Here is an 8,634-nt window from a genome sequence, read left to right on the forward strand (position 1 = left end):
CACTGCGCTCAGCCAGTGAGCAGACTGGTCTCTATATGGGATCCGAACCCTCGGCGGGAGCGCCACCACGCTCCTAAGTGCCGCACTCAAGCGAGTGCGCCACTGGGCCGGCCCGAAACCTTATTGATTTTTTTAAAACATTTTTTATTGAATCATAATTGATTATACATATTTTTGGGGTTCAATGTTGACATATGTTGATCATATCAATATTACTAGCATATATATTGTTACAAATCATATTTATTCTTCATGCCCCTTGTCCAATCTCTCCCCATCCCCCTCTCGCTCTCTTCTCTCTTTTCTCCCTCTTCCCTCCCTGCTCTAATTACCCTAGGTTTCTTCTCTCCTTCTGAAAAAGTAATGGTTACTCTGTTAACTTGTTGCCTAGATGATCTGTCCAATGCTGAGAGGTGTGATCAGGTCCCCCAATATTATCATAGAGCAGATGCTTCTTCTGTCACTCTGGAATGGACTTTGTGGACAGAGACATCCTCTTCTTTTCTTTGGTCTCTGCTGGTGACTCTCCTTGTGTCAATGCACTCCAGTGGCTGGTGGACCATCTGTATGGTGGTTCTGGTATCTAGCCGTTTTTGTGACAGCCATGGTTATTGTGGTGACTGTGGTGGGCCACCCACATGAAGGTGCTGTTTTTGGAATGCTCCTTGGCACTGGTGGTGTGCCTGGTTGTGGGGCGAGGATATGGTCGCTGGCTCCATACCTCAGAACCCTGGGTGGGCTCCAAGATGCTGGCAGTGTGCCTGGTCTTGGGAAGGGGGGTCTGGCCCCTGGCTCCATGCCTCAGGCCCCCAGACAGGCCCTGAGGTGCTTGCAGTGTGCCTGGTTGTGGGAGAGGGGTCTGGTCCCTGGCTCAAAGCCTCAGGTCCCCAGCAGGCCCTGAGGCACTGGCAGAAAACCTTACTGATATTATTGATGAAAATGATTTTGAAATTTGTTTTAATTGTATAAAATTTAAAAAATTTATATAAAATTATATATATATATATAATATATATAATTTTAATTATATGTACTTGTGGGGCACAGCCTGTTGTTTCAATACATGAATATTATTGTACAATAATTCACCTAGGGTATATGGCATACCTATCACCTAAGAATTCACCTTTTCTCTGTGGTAACTATGGTCAAGATCCTCTTATCTAGCTATTTAGAAATATACAATATAATATTATTAGCTGTAGTCAGCCTAGAACACCAGAACTTATTTTTCCTAACCACCTATAATTTTGTACCTCTTAATGTACCTCTTCCCCTCCACCACCCCCATGCTTCCCATCCAGGCTTCTGGTAGCCATTATTCCACTCTCTACTTGCATGTAAACACCTTTTTTTCTTTTTCTTTTTTAGATTCCACATATGAGTGAGATTATGTGGTATTTGTCTTTCTTTGCCTGGCTTACTTCACTTAACTTGATGGTCTCCAGTTCCATCCATGTTGCTGCACCACAAATAAAAGAAATCAAGAAAGCTTGCCCATTTACAATAGTCACCAAAAAGATAAAATACTTAGGAATAAAGTTAAGCAAGGATGTGAAAAATCACTACAATGCGAATTACAAACCACTGTTGAGAAAAATTAAAGAGGACACAAAAAGATGGAAGATATCCCATGCTCTTGGAATGGAAGAATTAACATTGTGAAAATATCCATACTACCCAAAAAGATCTACAGATTCAATGCAATCCCCATCAAAATTCCAATGACATTTTTCTCAGAAATGGAAAAAAATTCCCAAAATTTATATGGAATAACAAAAGACCATGAATAGCCAAAGCAATTTTGAGCAAGTAAAAAATAAAGCTGGAGGCATAACACTACCTGACTTTAAACTATATTCCAAAGTTATAATAATCAAAACAGCATGGTATTGGCATAAAAACAGACACATGAATCAAAGGAATAGAATAGATAATCCAGAAATCAACCCATACACCTACAGCCATCTGATCTTTGAAAAGGGCATCAAGTCTACACAATGGGGAAGAGACTGCCTCTTCAGCAAATGGTGCTGGGAAAACTGGATATTCATGTGCTGGAGAATGAAATTAGACCTGTGTCTCTCACCATATACCAAAATCAGCTCAAAATAGATTAAAGAATTAAATATGCATCCTGACACAATAAAACTCCTTGAAGAAAACATAGGGAAACACTCCAGGGAGTAGGATTGGGTACGTGAATACTACCCCAAAAGCACATACAACCAAAGGAAAAATAAACAAATGGGATTATATCAAACTAAAAAGCTGCTGCACAGCAAAAGAAACAATTAACAGAGTGAAAAGACAACCACCAGAATGGGAGAAAATATTTGCAAAATATACATCACACAAAGAATTAATATCCAGAATATGCAAGAAACTCAAACAACTACATGGCAAAAAAGTAAGTAACCCAATTAAAAAATGGGCAAAGGAGCTGAATAAGCATTTTTCAATGGAAGACACACAAATGGCCAACAGACACATGAAAAAATGCTCAACATCACTCAGCATTTGGGAAATGCAAATCAAAACCACTTTGAAATACCATCTCACTCCAGGTAGGACGGCTAATATCCAAAAAACTGAGAATGATAAATGCTGGTGAGGTTATGGAGAAAAAGGAACTCTCATACACTTGGTGGGACTGCAAAATGCCAGAGCCTTTATGGAAAATGGTACGGAGGTTCCTCAAACAATTACAGGTCAGTCTACCATATGACCCAGCTAAGCCACTGCTGGGAATATACCCAGAAGAATGGAAATTATCATGTCAAAGGGATACCGATGTTTATTGCAGCACTATTTGCAACAGCCAAGAGTTGGAACCAGCCCAAATGTGCATCATCAGATGAGTGGATAAGGAAGCTGTGGTATATCTACACAATGGAATACTACTCTGCTATAAAAAAGTATGAAATACTACCATTCGCTGCAACATGGAAGGACTTAGAGAAAATTATATTAAGTGAAATAAGTCAGGCAGAGAAAGAGAAATATTACATGCTCTCACTTATTTGTGGGAGCTAAAAATAAATAAATAAGTAAATAAATATACGAACAAATGGTGGGGAGAGGGGAAGAAGACACAACAATGACAACAACCCCTTGAACTTGCTAAGACAAGTGAGCAGATATGATGGTGATGGGGGAGCGAGCGGGGAGAGAGAGGGGGGAAAGAGGAACGGGTAAAGGGACATGAAAATCAACTCCATTGTATATTGATGAATTAAAATAAAAAATAGCATTTTACTTGAATATTATTAACATTGGGATTGTTTCATGCCATATTTTGTGGGATAAAACTTGAAAATATGTGTGATGGGAAATGTATAAATGTTTTGCATTTTATATGTGTGCACATAACTCATTTTTCTAATTTTTGACAATTTTGTGTTTCAGTGTCTAGTTGGTAGACAGAGTTGTGTGTCTGTGTGCTTAATAAATGTTGAATTAATAACAACAGAAAGAAACATACAATATAATATTACTAGCTCTAGTCAGCCTAGAACACCAGAACTTATTTTTCCTATCTACCTGTAATTTTGTACCTCTTAATGTACCTCTTCCCCTCCACCACCCCATACTTCCCTTCCTGTCCAGGCTTCTGGTAGCCATTATTCCACTCTCTACTTACACGAAAACCACTTCTCTTTTTCTTTTTTAGATTCCACATTTGTCTTTCTGTGCCTGGCTTACTTCACTTAACCTGATGGTCTCCAGTTTCATCCATGTTGCTGCACCACAAATAATAGAATTTCATTTTTTTAAAAAATTATTTTTTATTAGCATATTCATTGTTACAAATCATGCTTATTCTTTCTGCCCCTTATCCAATCTATCCCCTCCCCCATCCCTCTCCCCATCCCTCCTTCCCCTCCTCCTTCTCTCTCTCCCCCACCTCTAATAACCACAGATTTGTTCTCTCCATCTGATAGATTCACTGTTCCTCTGCTGGTTGATTGCCTGGATGATCTGTCCAGTACTGAGACAGGTGTGATCAAATCCTCCCCTATTATCACAAAGCAGATGTTCTTCTATTACTCTGGAGTGTGCTTTGTGGAAAGAGAGGACCTCTTCTTTCTTTTTTTCTTTTTTTGTCTCTGCTGGTGCCTCTCCTTGCGTCAATGCAGTTGAGAGTCTGGTGTGCCATCTGCACGGTGGCTGTGACGGCTGCTATGGAGACTAGCTGCACTGCAAATGACAGAATTTCATTTTTTAAAAAATAGCTGAATAGTATACCATTGTGTATATGTAACAGTTTTTTTGGATCCATTCATCCATTGATAGGCATTTAGGTTGATTCCATCTCTTGGCTATTGTGAATAGTGCCACAAAAAACATGGGAGTGCTGGTGTCTCTTCAATACATTGATTTCTTTCCCTTTGGGTATATACAGAGTAGTGGAATTGCTAGGTTATAAGGTAGTTCTATTCTTAGTTTTTTGAGGAACCTCCATACTGTTTTCCATACCGGCTGAACTAATTTACATTTCCACCAACAATGTAAGGTTTCCCTTTTTTCTGTATCCTTGCCAATTTTTGTTATTTTTTGTCTTTTTGATAATAGCCATTCCAGCTGGTGTGAGATGATATCTCATTGCGGTTTTAATTTTCATTTCTCTGATGAGCAGTGATGTTGAGCATTTTTTCATATGCCTGTTGGACATTTGTATGTCTTCTTTTTTTTCTTGTTTCTTTTCTTTTTTTCTTTTGTTGTATGTCTTCTTTTCAGAAATGTCTGTTTAGGTCTTTTGCCCATTTTTTAATTAGGTTATTCGTTTTTTTGCTGTTGAGTTGTTTGAATTCTTTGTATATCCTCAATATTAACTACTCGTCAGATGCATAGTTTGCAAACACTTTCTCCCATTCTGTAAGGTATTTCTTCACTCAGCTGATGGTTTCTTTGTTGTGCATGATCCCATTTGCCCATTTTTGCTTTTGTTGCCTGTGCTCTTATCCATAAAGTCTTTGCCCAGATCAGTGTCCTGAAGCAGTTCTCTTATGATTTGTTTTAGTTGTTTCATACTTTCCGGTCTTACATTTGAGTCTTTAATTTATTTTGAGTTGATTTTTGTATATGGTGACATATAGGGGTGTAGTTTCACTCTTCTGCATTTAGATATCCAGTTGTCCCAGCACTGTTTATTGAAGAGACTATTCTTTCCCCAGTGAACATTCTTGGTGCCTTTGTTGAGGATCAGCTGACTGTAAATATGTGGCTTTATTTCTGGGTTCTCTATTCTGTTCCATTAGTCTATGTGTCTGTTTTTATGCCAGTACCATGCTGTTTTGGTTACCATAGCTTTGTAGAATATTTGGAAGTCAGGTGGTGTGATGCCTCCATCTTTTCTCCTTTTGCTCAGGATTGCTTTAGCTATTCAGGGGCTTTTGTCATTACATATGATTTTAGGATTTTTTCTTTTTATTTCTGTGTAGAGTTCCATTGGTATTTTATTAGGGATTGCATTGAATCTGTAGTTTGCTTTTGGTAGTATGGTCATTTTTCACAATATTAATTCTTCCAACCCATGTACAAGGAATGTCTTTCCATTTCATTGTCCTCTTCAGTTTCCTTCATCAATGTTTTATAGTTTTCACTGTAGAAATCATTCACCTCCTTCATTAAATTTATTCCTAGATATTGAATTTTTTTTCCCTGTAGCTATTGTAAATAGGATTGCTTTCTTCATTTATTTTTCAGCTATTTCATTTATTGGTGTATAGAATTTTTGTATATTGATTTTCTATCCTGCAACTTTACTGAATATGTTTTTTAGTTCTAAGAGTTTTGGTGGACCTTTTAGGGTTTTCTCAATATAAGATCATGTCGTCTGCAAACAGGACAATCTGACTTTCTCCTTTTCAATTCGGATGCCTTTTATTTCTTTCTCTTGCCTGATTATTATGGCTAGGACTGAAATTTTAAAAGATATCAAACTCAAGACTTTGAAGAAATGTTTCCCGTGAAGCTTTAGGATAAGACCTCAGCATTCTGGATGATATGCATTTTCTTAATTCTGCCACTAGGTGTAGTCAGTGGGACGTGTTGAGAAACATTGTCATAAAGCTTGTAATTAAAGAACATCAGAGTAGGCGAATACGGAGCGATGGCTGTTCCTGAGGCCTTGCTCCCGGGCAGACCAGAGGCCGCGGTGCCCCCGCGGTAGACCGGACCTGGGTGGCGGCCTCCGGGGTCCAGAGGGATGGAGGTGTCTAAGACGTCCAGCAGCACCATGAAGGTGAGCTTCGTGTGCCAGCGCTGCAGCCAGCCCCTGAAACTGGACACGAGTTTCAAGATCCTGGACCGTGTCACTATCCAGGAGCTCACAGCTCCACTACTTGCCACAGCCCAGGTGAAACCAGGAGAGACCCAGGAGGAAGAGGCTAACTCAGGAGAGGAGCCATTTATTGAAACTCGCCGGGATGGTGTCTCTCGCAGATTCATTCCACCAGCCAGGATGATGTCTACAGAAAGTGCCAACAGCTTCACTCTGATTGGGGAGGCATCCGATGGTGGTACCATGGAGAACCTCAGTCGAAGACTGAAGGTCACGGGGGACCTTTCTGACACCATGTCGGGCCAGACAGCTGTGGACCACCCATTGTGTGAGGAATGCCCATATACTCTTTTAGACCAGCTGGACACTCAGCTCAACGTCACTGAAAATGAGTGTCAGAAATACAAACGCCGTTTGGAGATCTTAGAGCAAATGAATGAAGATGACAGTGAACAGCTACAGATGGAGCTAAAGGAACTGGCATTAGAGGAGGAGAGGCTGATCCAGGAGCTGGAAGATGTGGAAAAGAACCGCAAGATAGTGGCAGAAAATCTCGAGAAGGTCCAGGCTGAGGCTGAGAGACTGGATCAGGAGGAAGCTCAGTATCAGAGGGAATACAGTGAATTTAAACGACAACAGCTGGAACTGGATGATGAGCTGAAGAGTGTAGAAAACCAGATGCGTTATGCACAGATGCAGCTGGACAAGCTGAAGAAAACCAGTGTCTTTAATGCGACCTTCCACATCTGACACAGTGGACAATTTGGCACAATCAATAACTTCAGACTGGGTCGCCTGCCCAGTGTCCCTGTTGAATGGAATGAGATTAATGCTGCTTGGGGCCAGACAGTGTTGCTGCTCCATGCCCTGGCCAATAAGATGGGTCTGAAATTCCAGACGTATCGACTTGTTCTCCATGGAAATCATTCATATCTGGAGTCTCTGACAGACAAATCTAAGGAGCTGCCGTTATACTTTTCTGGGGGTTTGTGGTTTTTCTGGGACAACAAGTTTGATCATGCAATGGTGGCTTTCCTGGACTGTGTGCAGCAGTTCAAAGAAGAGGTTGAGAAAGGCGAGACACGTTTTTGTCTTCCTTACAGGATGGATGTGGACAAAGGCAAGATTGAAGACACAGGAGGCAGTGGCGGCTCCTATTCCATCAAAACCCAGTTTCACTCTGAGGAACAGGGGACAAAAGCTCTCAAGTTCATGTTGACGAATCTTAAGTGGGGTCTTGCTTGGGTATCCTCACAATTTTATAACAAAGGACTTTCTTTTTTCCTTAGGGGAATTTGTGCCTTAAAGGCTTTAAATTTTGTTTTGTTTGCAAAAGAAGTTTTAGGTTAAATTTAGGTAATATTAAACAGCACATGTTTACAATACCAAAAAAAAAAAATATCCACAAAGGCCACTTTATTTTAAAATATCATATGACAGTTTCTAGAGCTACAGCATGCCGTGTATAGCTACCAGCCCTTGTCAGTTTTGACTCTTTACCCCATGCCTTCCTTTCCTTCTCTCCCCTGAAAACAACTAATTTAAGTTTGTTGTTTTTGTTTTTTTAAACTGAGTTGAATTGAGATAGATGTGTTTTCACTGGATTTTATCTCTCTCAACTTCCTTCACTTACAATATGAAACAGAAACTTTTTTTTAAATGTGTTTTTTAATTTTTTTAATTTTTATTTTGTCAATATACAATGTAGTTGATTATGAAACTTTTGTCCCCACCGAGACGAGATGTTTGAGATGCACATTTGGATAATGTGGGAAAATGACATCTAAGCTTTCCCTGGACACCATGTGATGTGATCAGAAGCTTGAAATTTAACACTTCTCACTTGGTTCTAGTCCCGAATGCCTTCTCTGCTTTGTGTTAGAAATGTGAAATGGTGTTTGATACTGTTTGAGACATTATGGAGAGATTTAATTATTTGTAATAAAAGATTTGCTACAGTCTGATAACTGGAAAAAAATAAAGAACATCAGAGTACAAGAGAGTATAGTTGCCATAAAGCGCAGAATAGCTTGTATGATGTACTTGATGAGAGATGGGAGGGTGTGGTGGAGGAAGGATTGAAATAATGTGTAGAGAACTAGGAGTGAAGTCTGATAAACTACATTAATAGTCTTGCACAAAACTTTTCTGGGTGAACCTGTGCTTCCGATATGTAAAATAAAAATGTTTGGACAGATGAAGAGCAAAGTTCTTTCTAGCTTTTATAATCTGAGGTATTTTGAAAAAAGAAAGTTGACGAGCAACCTTCCCTGTAATTTGCAGTGCATAAATTTGACCAGCAGAAAGCAGCAAGTGCTCAAGTTTTTGACAAGTAACCTTCCAAATCT

The 8,634-nt window shown here is 39.6% G+C and overlaps 1 pseudogene; it reads left to right on the forward strand.

The window, feature by feature from the left end:
- The first annotated feature begins 6,107 nt into the window (after positions 1 to 6,107).
- Positions 6,108 to 7,685, forward strand: LOC103582380 (annotated as a pseudogene).
- The last annotated feature ends 949 nt before the right edge of the window (positions 7,686 to 8,634 follow it).

This window comes from Galeopterus variegatus, unplaced genomic scaffold (genome assembly GCF_000696425.1).
Source record: "Galeopterus variegatus unplaced genomic scaffold, G_variegatus-3.0.2 Scaffold15995, whole genome shotgun sequence".
Lineage (NCBI taxonomy): Eukaryota > Metazoa > Chordata > Mammalia > Dermoptera > Cynocephalidae > Galeopterus > Galeopterus variegatus.